Source organism: Trachurus trachurus (genome assembly GCF_905171665.1).
Source record: "Trachurus trachurus genome assembly, chromosome: 15".
Classification (NCBI taxonomy): domain Eukaryota; kingdom Metazoa; phylum Chordata; class Actinopteri; order Carangiformes; family Carangidae; genus Trachurus; species Trachurus trachurus.
In genome coordinates, this window is record NC_139906.1 from 5266575 (window position 1) to 5280079 (window position 13505).

Consider the following 13505-nt stretch of genomic DNA (forward strand, 5'->3'; position numbering starts at 1 on the left):
AATGCGAAGTGAAGGAAACTGTTTGCACAATATAATATCACTCCAACCAAAAGAATATTACTATATCACAAATAATTATACTATTTATGACATTAGTATTACATTTTTCAAATATGTGTCCATGTCTTTAGGCCTATGTCGCATGACTCGCATCCTGCACTGCCCACATTCAACACCAGCAGGGGATTGTGTGACCATATCGTTAGCTCTGCCAGTGTTGTCGGTGACATTTGTTAATCTGTCAGTTGTTGTTTTGTTTTTGTTTTTTGTTAGTAGGTTAAGTGTAAGAGTGTCATGGATCAATGCAGAAGTCTGAGTTGTGTTCACCACCTGTTAACTCAAACTATTTAGTAGCCAGGTAGAAAACCAGGACGCTATCTACATTACACTCATAGCATCATTTCCAAGAATATAATAATACACTATCTATGTCCGGTTCATGTTATAGCAACACATCCTACTCGTAATGTTTCATAAATAAAGTTACTTACCTGTTCAGCAGCAGCAGTCTACGCGACGTCCGTGTCCTCAGTCCGATTTCTGCTTTCAAGGCTCCACCGAGGAAAAACAACATGGAGGCTAATGTCTGTTTGTCTTCTCTGTCGGCCACTTTCTTTCTTTGGTTGTTTTCCTTCTGCTGAGCGACCAGGCTTTTTCTTTGTGTTTTAATCCCTTTTTATAACCCATACAGTCTACTGTATGGTACAATCCTCTTGTGAACTGTGACTTTGGCGCTTCTTCATGATCACCATTGTTACCTGTTGCTAGGAGACTCACCGCTCCCCCTCGCGCTCCCTTCCTGTCGTGAGGTAAAATCATTCCCTGTGCACAGCGCGGGAACTTCAACATTCACTACGAAATTGAAAAGAAGAAAAAAACGCTTAAGCATTTCTCCATTTAAAGGTATCATTCCAAAGAGCTAAAAGGATTTAATAAAATAAATGTTTGCATCTTACTTTTACATATTGTTGTTTAACATTCCTTTAGAGTAAACTGTATTTCTGAGGGCTTACATAATTTTTGCTAGCATATAGCATAGTAAGTTTTTAGTGGAGGCACTGCGCTAGTTACTTTCCTTTTTCTCACTCCAGTGATGAAGTCCCCTGCTTAATTAAGAACCACAGCGAATTCAACATCTTTAGCTGAGAACCTATAGGACCTGTTTTATTCTTATTGGGTGTGACCTCAGTGTAGATTATAAACACTAAGGGAAAAAGGGGTTACATTTAGATTGAAAGCTCCTTCCACGAATGACCTACTGTATAGGTATAACTTATTTCACATTGTTTCTTATATCCCATATGTATTTCCTTGCAGATAGACAGTCATGACAGTCAGGGAACTTCCAGATCATTTATGACCCAATTTATGTACCCAAACAAACAAACAAACAAACAAACAAACAAACAAACAAACAAACAAACCTGTAACAATGTGATTAAATAAAAAATCCTAATCTGTTGTTGCTGTGATAAACATGAAGCATATTAGAGATGTTCTAAAAGAAAGTAAGATCAATGTTACAATAGGAGGGCAAGTTTCAGGAACGTATTGGATCAAGTTAAACCTAAAAAAAATGAGAGAGAGAGATAGAGAGAGAGAGAGAGAGAGAGAGAGAGAGAGAGAGGTTGAGCACCTTTTCTTTGATCACTGTGATTACTTTGACTATAGTTGTTTTTTTGTTGTTGAAGAAGTTTAGTATCATTATCATTTATAATAACACGATGTGATGGGAAAACATCTGGAGAACCGTAGATAATGTGTAGTGGGGGCAACTCTCTGCACAATATTGATCAATGAAGTCAACTAAAAGAATATCAATGTATCACACTAAGGAGCTAAGTTTTGATTCATCTAAACCTATGAGGTAGCTACCTTCACAATGGTCCTCAATGAAGGCACTCAGATGATAAACTAACTCACCGCCATGTTGCCCATTTTCAGATTAGTGGGGCAGTAAATGGGATAAGGCACAGTGGTGACAGTGATGAGGCTGTGTCTATCAAAACTAACAGGACATGGATGAGAGGAAATCTCAGTCTGTTGTGTAACTGCAAAGGTCTGTTACTGTGGGAAACTGTTTTGCATGAGATTGTACAGATAATCAGAGTAACTGTAATCAAGACTTGTTTTCCATATTCTCTTCATAACTCAGATGTGCGTTCCTGTAGATCGCTATATGATAAGAAGAGATGATGGACCTTATCATCGGTGGCGCAGGAGGAGTGGCGTCAGCCGGGACCCCCGACACTGGAGGACGCTGCAGCTCTGAAGTTGGCCGAACTGCCAACAAGGCACGGGGAGCCGGCGTCGGTCAGACCACGGACGAGGCACGGGGAGCAGGAGTCGGCTGGACCACCTCTCTGCAGGTAGGGGACATGAAGGCTGCGACCCAGCCAGAACAGGAGATGGTTGCAGCAGGACTGGAAACTGTGGCAAAGTAGGGGCTGGTGATGGCTGCCGAACAGCAGGTGGGGGACATGGAAGGTGCAGCACGGCCAGAGGTGGAACTGGGGGCTGTGGACTTGCCTGCAGAGTATTGGAAGGTTGTGGACTTACATCCCCCACCAAGTCTTGGTACTCTGCAGGCAGAAATCTGAGAAGCCAGGGTATCTCCATGACCCTGGCATAAATGAGGTAGCCGGCTGCTTCCCTTTTGTTATGGCCATAGTCCTGCTTGCATTCAGTAACTATGTCCTGAAGGTCACCAAACAGTTCACACAGGCCCTGTTTGAACAGGGGATCTGCTGGGTCCATTTGTGGTAGGTTCATTCTGTCACGACGTGGGAAATGCAGGACCCAAACGCAGATTTCAAAGAACACAAAGGCTTTAATTACCAGCTCGATGTGACACAGGAACATAGGAGACACACCATGGAACAACATGGACACACGACAACACAGAACTTCAAAATAAAACAAAACAGGAACTAAACTTAACTGAACAGGGAAACAGAGAAAACAAATTTGGCTATATTCGGCTATATTCAAATGATATATTCAAATTCAATAAGCCAAACAAAAGACCGAGCCACTGCGTGGCAGCAAAATCAGGGCATGACATTATAGGGCTGACCCCACCACTGTATAAAGAGTAACAGTCGTCATAAGAGTTTCATATTCATTCTTGTATTCCTGAGGATTACTGGAAGATATTTGCAATGTTGTCAGGTTGGTGTAACTATTTTGTCATAATTATATTTATAGTTCAGTCAGACAACTCTGAAATGAGAACAATTAATTTATTGAGTGTAAGCATGGCAAGCTGGAGCACAGCATAGGTATCCTTGAGCATGGCTGCAACAGGTTTGGCATCAGGCTCTCTCTCATTTTTTCATTCCCTGAATGATCTGGTTTGCCAGACATTACAGGGAATGAAGCAGACCCCCACAGGGGATCATAGAGACGGAGCCCACAGGTGGATGCTGGGGAGGAAGTGGGTTTGCAAAAGCTCATGGGCAGCAGCAGCAGCAGCAATGAGATGTAAGCAGTAGCTGTTAATTTAGAACATCAATAGTAACATAGCTCCTCAATAAATTCTTGATTTGTTTGTGATGTTCAGTTTCTGCTTATTGACTACTACTACTATTAAGTGTTTCTTATGGAAAGTGACTGCAGTTAGTAAATTATTTTAAGTATTTTAAGTGTTTTAAGTTATATGATTCTCAGTTAGTTTTGGGTTTAATTATTTTTTTTTTTTGGAGGACAGTGTACAGCATCCAGCACTCCCTTCAAAGGATGCGGCTGTACCCAATTGGCAGCCGTGGCTGATTTACATTTTGGCAGCCCCCCTGCCGGGTGTTATTAGGCACAGTCCCTTAAAAGAACATCAAAAACAGTAATAATAACAATAATATTATAGCTGCTGCGATGTTCGGGGCCGGGCAATTTTTTCTTATAGACGAAATGCTTCCTATTAATTTTGTGTTTGATAAATGGGGAACATGTTTAACTAAGTTTATCCTATGATAAGGGTGACTTACAAAAGTTCCCCCAGTGATTAAAATTAAAATTAAAAGAAGGAAGAAAAAACTTTCACAGGTGTTACAAACCCCTTAACATTCACTGACCCGTCCCGGGTCCAGCAGGTCTATCAGAAGCAACCACAGACCAGTGAGTGTTCAGGGATAATCTGACTTCCAATCTTGATATTTGTTTTCAACAGATGGAACAGAGCGACAAGAGTGGCTTTCACAACTGAAAAGCAGAATTCCAAATGGTCCTTGGGTGTCAAATGTTGTGTTTGCTGCTGTCCTTGTCTATTTGGAAAAGATGGTGGAGGAAGAGTTTTCATGTCCCTGTGATCCTGGGTGGAACTCTAAATTTGTGGCTGGATACTTTCTTCTTCCTGCTTTTCTGTCCTTCATCTTAATGTCTTCCATGCAAGAATGCCGAAACTCGTTCACCTGTAAAATATGTTTTAAGGGCACAGTGACATGTCTCACTCCTTCCTTTGTGTGGATAGTCATACTGCTTTTTGACGGCCAGTACTACGCTTGTGGAATGACAGACTGGTCAGGCAAGTATATTGCTATTGAAGGAAATGCTAAGCAGAAATGGTGTGAGCCAACAAACACCAACATTACCTTGTCACAGTACCTGTTGATCAGGACCCAGGAGTGGTTTGCTAAATCTCAGGTGAGTGAAACTCTAATATCCTGTTAAATGTTCCACTGTTTGTTAAATTAGTTTTCACGTGGATGCTGTGCAACAGTGTTGATGACTAACTTGATCCTATCTGTCTCTGTTCTTCTGCTCTGTGGTTTAGCAAATTGGACTTGGTCTCGGTGGAGCTGCCACTGCGGTAATCATACTTTATAAAGTCTACCAGTGCCATAAACACTGCAAAAAAAACCAGTCCACAGTCGTTGAGGGAGAAGAAGGAGGCTCCTGAAAATGATTGAACTCATTATCATCTAGTTTCACATCATTATCTTTTCATTACTGTTAGCAATGTTGCATATCATCAATAATTTCTCCATTAACTCTTCAATGAACGGCCTTACTTATTTCACATTGTATTAACCCATGTGTATTTCCCTTGCAAAAAAACATTAATAAGATAGAGGACAGTTTTGTGAAAAGCACAAATGTTGTGATTCATGATTCATGATTGCTGTTGTTCGGCTCTGTACTCTTGTATTTTGTGTGTTGTTCTACTTCATTACGAATGATGCGAAGCCTGCAAAGCTAGTTCAGGCAGACAACTCCAGCTGCGCCTATCTTGAACAGCTGATCAGTCACATGCTCTCTTCATCCAAACAGGACGGGTTATTTAAACCCCCCATCCACTCCTTTTATTTTCTGCTGTGCTCTGCTGCTGCTGCTGAAAACTTCTGCTTCATTCCCTGTGTGCCAGGGCTGACATCAAAAGTTTAGCATCGCGCTGGTGGTAGCTCTGTGGCTAACACAAGTTTATGATATACAAGTTTAGTTCAGTGAGATAATTCACATATGAACTCCTTTTCTACTGTATCTGAAGCTTAATGCGATCGCCAGAAGTAAAAAGCTAACGCTAGGCTTTAACGGACTACTACACGGTCCCATGACTGACACCACCACTAAGCTTTCCACTGACTTTGGCTGCTTTATTTTAAAAACATTGTATAATTGTGCAATGGGACTGTTTTTACTTGTTGAAGAGCCTAAAATAACCTCCATAAGAACACTCTGGCCTGTTGGGGGTGATGACATTTAATTTCCCCAACAGGGTTTGTAGTTGTATTGAGCAACTTGTTAGCAACCATCTTTTTGACCACACGTAAAAGCTTCAGAATTCATAAGTAGGATATTTACCAAGGTGTTTTATGTTGTAGAACAAAACCTGAAACTCTCTGAAGCTTTTGTTAACCACAGACCTAATTTGAGGTATTTTACCAAAACCCCATTCAAAAAACGTATTGACTTTTAGATGAGGGAACAGGAAGTGATAAAAGCGGAGTTCCGGGTTTACTGGCAGACTGGAATGAATAGACAGAGCCTGACGCCAAACCTGCTGCAGCCATGCTAAAGGATACAGATGCTGTGTTTCAGCTTGCCATGCTTACACTCAATAGATTATTTGTTCTCATTTCAGAGTTGTCTGACTGAAATGAGCTTATAGACAAATTAATTCCCCCATAGAAGAACTAATCAGAATTTGGAACCTGTCAATCCATCAGTCAGAACTTGGAGTGTGTGTGTTTGGCAGGAGACTCAACAAACTCAGGACAGCTCTAAAACGCTACAGACAAAGTTGCAGTGGGTCAGAGCAGCCAAAGAACAGGAAGAGGTAGCAGAGTTGGCAGCGACAGCAGCAATGAAAACATTTGCAGCAGCTGTGAAAATGTAATTTATTTCTAAAATGATATCTAAGCCAATGGAATCAACTGATGAATTGGTCTCATGTTTATGTATTGTTATTACTAATGAGCTGAACAGACAAATGAATCCATCCTACACAGAAACTAGTCAGATGCTCAACTTCAACAGACTGTGAACCACTGCGATTTCTGTTTTGTTCCTGTCGTCTAAACACTGGGACCAAATCAGTTTGTGTCTTGTTATCAGTCCAGAGCATTGTCTGTAATGCTTACACTGGTAAATGGTTTCATTATCATGAGCAGGAATTGTCAAGATGAGTTTTCATGTAAAAAGTCTCAGTTTGTGTAAATGTCCTAGAGTCTAAGTTTGTTTAGCATATTTATTTTTGGATGAGGTTTAATTCTGCTTCCCAAACAATGTCCTTCTGTATTATTCTATATTGTCTGACAAAATATGAATATATATATATTTTTAATCATGAATAAGCTGGGTGTCAATTCATAGGTTAAAACCAATAAAATGTAGATGGACAAAATAAAAAGGTTTGTTCAGTGTGTCTGCAAGTTCTTCTTCCACTATTGAAAGTAGAATGGGATTTGTCAATAATGTACAGCTCGTGCATGTGAATACATTATTGCCCACGTCATTTTTGAGCCCGCTTGCAAAAGCTTGACCAATTTAGTAGCTATGTGTTATGAAAAACTAACAACGTGTGCACACACTGGTAACACTGTGTCAGTCTCTTTATCACATCTTATACTGCCACCTACAGGCGACACGTGGGTTGAACGCTTTCAATATTAATGATTATAATAATTGGAACTGAAGCCTGACACCTAAGCCAAAGGAATCAGCTCATAAATTGGACTCAGTTAATTGATTTTGTCTATTACTGCTGTTATTACTAACATAGGCTACAGTGGCTAAATGGATGGAAAAGGAAAACACAACTGAAGCCTGACCTGGACACAGGTAATACTTGGAAAAGTGTGAAATAAACAGTTAATCAGTTCCCTCTTGTGGCCAAATATATAAATTGAGCACTGAACTTAAAAAAATACTATAAGGCAAGATGTGCAGCTTCAGTCAGTGTATTGAAACAATTGTAGATGAAAAGTGCTCTGGTGAATTTAAACCAATGCTGAAGTGTCAGGTAACTGTCATTTATTAGAGTACAGTTACCCGACACTTGATGTGTGTGATGTAATGTATTTGTATTGTAATGTAATGATAACCTATTTGTTTTACTGTAATTTTATCTGTGGACCATAGGACTACAGATAGGAATAGCTCCAGAGCTAAATCAGGCATATTTACAACAAGTTTCTGTCGGGCTATGTTGACGAATATGCAAATCCCCATTACAAATGAAATTAAATTAAATCTAGTCCTTGAATCACATTCCAGTCAACAATAAAATGATCAAGTTCTTAATTCTTAATATTCAATTCTACTACTTTTTGGGTAGGAAAGGGGGCTCGGTCATCCTGGTGAAGAAAGAGTGAGAAGACAAAGAGGAACAATGAACTTCTGACAAAGTACAAAAGTCTCTCGTCTCTCCTCTGCTGACAGGAGGTCAGGTCCCTTTCTCGCTCTGAGGCAGTTTCCTTGGCCAGATCAAACCACTGTCTTCCTCCCCACCTTCTTGTTGAGTTCTTCACATTATTTGTCAGTCATACACATCCCTATATGACCATCTTTTCATTGTGGCTTGTTCTGCAGAGAGTGCTACTTTTCTATTTACATGACAAAGCCATTTGACTATCTTGTTCATAAATGATGGTGTCAGGACTTCTCATTTTGATGACACTGACAGTTTCATTGACATGAATACTTGCTTTTGAGGAATGAACCATCCATTTTGAGCAAGTGATGCGCTTTTGCAGGTTATCCACTACGTTTTGCAGTTTGTAATGTTGTGCAAATGTTAATAGTGATGTGAGAAATGCACCAAAGCGACTGAGAAAAACTGTAAGCTACAGTGGGACAAGAACTTTTTACAATAAGATGTACAGCTTTACTACATTACAGCAACTTACTTACAGTAAGGATTTGCCATATTTACAGTATGGTACTGTGCTACAACATTTTACAAGTGGGAAGCACTTTACAGTAACAGTATTATACACTACTATGGGTTGATGCAGTATATGTACTGTACATTACTGTTTTTACTCTGCGCCACAGATGATTACAAGACAACCTCACAGAGGTGGAAGAGGGCCACTTTTTACTCTGCAACAAGAAGAAGCCATTTGTGCAATGGAACAATGACATACTGAGAGAGATACAATGCAAGGATGACATTATCATTGGGAATTCTTCCTCCCCACCTTCTTGTTGAGTTCTTCACATTATCTGTCATTCATACACATCCCTATATGGCCATCTTTTTATTGTGGCTTATTCTGCAGAGAGCGCTACTTTTCTTTTCTACTGTACACAGCATACTATAAAACCTTCCTCTGCCGAACAACATTTCCTCTGTTATACACCAGTGGTCATACATATCTTTATTTAGTCTCATTACTTTTATCATTTACCAATTACAACATTTTTACCTGAAAGGCAGCAAATTACTAATTTCATACAATAATCCTCTGAGTTCTTAAAATGAATACATTGATTTAAAAAGTCCAGTTCATGCTGGCCAAGTCCTGAGATCTCAGTCCAACTTGACACTGGAAGATATTTGCAATGCCGGAGTTTGCAGGTTGGTGTCGTCCTCTTTATACTCATAATTGTTTGTAATTTGTTTATTTTGGATGTTCGTTTGTTATTAGTTGACTAATTGAGTTTAATATAGTTGCAAATGCAAACAGTCATGATTTCTCTGCGAGAATGAGTATCTTAATCTTGTCTTCAGACCATTTGTACATCGCCCTACATTTCCTGTGACTACTGCTTTTACCTGTAATAAATGTGTGTCATATTCAACTAAGTTTGTCTTATGAAATGTGACTCCACAACTACCTGATTCTCTTTTGATTGTGATTATATATGGGTTATTTGAATGCCACTTCAGGTTTTAGTTTTTTGTGCGTAGATAAATCACTGATAAGAAAACCACAATTACAGTTTTTCACGCTTGTTATGACCCGTTTTTCAGTTCTGTAGCACCATTTTCAAAACTCTTCATACAAACAACATCAGTCTAAACAGTTAACACATTATTTCTTTTGAGACAAACTGCAAACATTGACACAAGGACAAAATCTGTCAAACTAATTTTACAGTAAATGTTGAGAGAACCACTGTGAATTCAATTATTCAAACATTTCGTAAGGAGAACAGGTTAGTATAGTGTTGGACAGTAATTCAGCACTTAACAATCTGCACTGCACTACTGTCATTGTGTCAGGCATTACTGTAGCTGACAGTGAGACAAGATTTTTTTTATTTTTTTTATTAATGGGAACAGGCATATACAATGTATAAACCGACAATACACTGACCAATACACAAACAGACAGAAGACAAACACACAAAACACTACAACAACAACGACAACAACAACAAAAAAAGGATGTGAAACTACTAAAATTATATCAACAGTAACTTCTTAGTATACCTTCATTCAAAAGTAAGTTTTTCCCATTTTTTGTTATGCATTTCTATCTTATCTTGATTGGATGCGATAATTTTTTCCAAAAGAAATTGGCATCGCACTTTATTTCTAAAAAAAGCCAAATTCAGAAGTGTTTTTGTTTGGGTCTTAAAAATAAATATTTTCCCCAAAAGGATGAGACACAGTGAGACAAGATTTGTGCAATAGTGATCAACGCCATAAGGTTGACAGAGACACGAAGTGAGGATGACAATATCTCTGGGAATATTGAATTTGTTTCAATCGCTATAATTGACAGAGTGATGTAGATACATACAGTACAATACTCTATATATTCAGTTAATATGACCAGTAAAAATGTGAAACATACTTGTATTTAGTTATCACCACTAAATACAGTAATGTGTAACTTTATTGTAGTTTTCAAATGGCTGGTCAAGTAGTGTAGTGTTGTCCTGAGCATTTCAGGTAGTCTCACCAAACTGTCACCAGTGTCACTTTTTTTGCATTGGAAAACATTTAGAGAATAAACTGTCATAATGAAAACATGACAAAGCCATTTGACTATCTTGTTCCCAAACAGTGGTGTCAGGGACTTCTCTTTGGGCAAGTGACGTGCTTTTACAGGTTAAACTGTTGTTCATTCTTTTTTAATACATTTTTCTGTTGGTGTTTAGTTTACAATGTGTGATTAACAGTTTTGAAAAAGTGTTGAAAAACGGGTCATAGCGTTCGTTAAAAACAAAAAACAAACTGTAATTACAGTAATGTGTAACATGAAGAAATTCAGAAATTGTTGCTTAATGAGACACTTGACTTTGATGTAATATAAGGATTTTTACTATTTACTAAAGTCATGCTTCCAGAGGCTTTAAAGATATAACTTATAGGAGATTGTTACTTTATAAATGTCAGTCTTCTCTCTAACATCCTGTCTTTATATCTGTCTTCTTATGCAGGTGCTGTACAAAAGATAGTGGAATACCTGCCAAAAATCAATAATGAACTTGGAAATGTCCCTCTTGTGTCAAATGTTGTGCTCAGTGTTGTGCTTGTTTGTTTGGAGAAGTTGGTGGAGACTGAGTTTTCATGTCCTTGTGATCCTCAACTGAACTGTTGCATTGTGGTTTTATACTTTGTTGTTCCTGCTGCTTTCACCTTCATCTTGATGTGTTTCGTGCAAGAGTTGTTCTGTGACAAATGTTGCTCCCGCTGTCACTGTAACTTTAACTGTGTGAGGGGCCTGTTTATAAGCTCCATCCCTGCCTTAGTGTGGGTGAGCCTGCTGTTTTTCAATGGCCATTTCCTCACCTGTGCAGTGACAGACTGGTCAGGCAAATATGTAGCTATTGCCAAAAATGGAAATCAAAAATGGTGTGAGCCAACAAACACAACAACAAACAGCACCTCAATACAGAAGCTGTTGTTCAAGACTCAGTGGTGGTTTGGTGTTTCTGAGGTGAGTCAAACTGTGATATCTAAACTGGAGTTTGTACAACAGTGTTGTTACACAACTTAATCTCATATGTTCTTTGTTCTTCTCATATTATTGTCTGTGGTCTAGTTAGCTGGACTTGTTGTGCTTGGACTTGGTATCGCGATAATCAGGGTGTATAAATGCTGTTCCTGTTGCCAAGAGGTAACACAAGAAAATGACCATGTTAATCCAGTTTCACATAATTATCTTCACATTAATGTTATAAAGGTTGAAGCAACAAGCAACTTCCATGAATGACCTTGTTACACATATCATATTATTTGTAGTCCATGTGTCCTGAGTGAGTGTGAGAGACTGTAAGGGCCATGTACCCAGCCTGCAAGACAGCTGCTGTATTAATGTTTTATTATTAGTAGTAGTGGAAGTAGGGATGTGATAGGTTACAGAGGTTTAGGAAATAGAGAAGGACGCATCAACGACCAAATAAGGGCAAGTACCAGTGCAGAGTGATGGAGAACTTATCCCATGACGCAGAGGAAGAGTGTTTATGTTGTCTACAGATTGGAATTTGAGTGTGGGGCCTTCTACATTGGCCGCACCAAGCGGAGGCGGCGACAGACTGAAACGGCTGCTCCAAAAGGAAACGTTTTGGATTTGTACGCTCAGGGCCACTTCCCCTCCAGGCCTTAATGAGGACATTGACTTTACCCTCTTCCTCTAACCCCCAGCCCCAATTTCCTTTCTTTAATGGTACCTTAATATCTCCCTTTGTGGGTATTCAAGGATTTCCCTTTGATGGTATTTGAAATTTTCCCATTGATGGTACTTTGTAAGATTATTCATAGAATGTAATTTTATTCGTGTTCTTTCAGGATGGTCTTTGTTCCCTTCAATGGTACTTTAAGGGGGCTTTCACACCTACCTCCTTTGGTCCGGACTTTCGGACTTTCCAGATAGTTCGGATCAAATTGACTGGTGTGAAAGCTCCCCCGGACCACGGTCCGGACTAAAGACCGAGTCTTTGGTCCAGCCTCAGGAGGTAGTCTCGGTCCGGACTATCCTGGACCAAGGTCCGCTGCTGCGTAGTGTGAAAGCATTTTTTTGGAAGGTTCGAATTATCAGACCAAACACAGGAAATAACGTCAGATTCGCACGTGCCGAAAAAAGTAAATAAACAGAAAAAAAGGAAAGATGAGCCGCGGCAACCGGCGGCAACACTTGGGGAGAGGAGGAGATCATATTATATCCAGATTTGGTCAGAGGGATGGGTGTGTCAGTGTAGGCTACACTTGTAAACGTTTACACGGAATTAAACAGTAGAGTGTTTAATATAAATCCCCAAACGATACATGCATTTTTTTTATATAGCGTATTTTTTTATATATATTGACCCGAATATATTTTTTTCCGCCGAAAAACGTCTGAAAAAGACGGATATTTATCAGCGGGTGACACCAAACAACATCTGCCCCAGCAAGTCAGAGCTTTTATTTCTCTCACACTCACACACAAGTGACCTGGAGAGATGCAGCCGCATCTGACGAGGATCGCGCGTGTGTGCGCATAGCGTGTGTGTGTGTTCCCCTGCACTACACAAAACAGCTGATCGCTGCCACTCTGATCAATGAGAGCACGCGGCACAACCCTCTTTTTTTCTCTCCTTTCATCAGCTCTAAACTCACTCTTCTGCACCGCGATTACAAACCACAGCGTGCTTTGCAGCAGTAGGCTATATTTTTCTTTTTCTTTTTCTTTTCTTTTTTTCAGAGCACTTTCTATGCGCTAACGTCAGACGCACGCTCATCCGTCATGACGTCGGTAGATCCTTTAGTCCGCTGTCATAATAGCAGTGTGAAAGCGAACTTTACTGGACTATATGGAAACAATGTAACAAAAAAAAAATTAAGTCCGGACCTTGGTCCGGACTATTAGGTGTGAAAGCGCCCTAAGAAACTTATCAACTTTAGTGGTTGGCCAACCATAGTCTTTTAATGCACATTTTTTCTATACAGTGTGTGTATTTTCTATGTGTTTTTTGTATTTACAATGGTGTAGGGTAAAGTGGTCCCTTCAAGAAAATCCACTGTCACATGACTGTCACATGATAATTGGTTAAATACACCCACCTGTGTATCTTGTGCTTCATACCCCTGATGAAGGTAAGGCAAGGCAAGGCAATTTTATTTGTATAGCCCG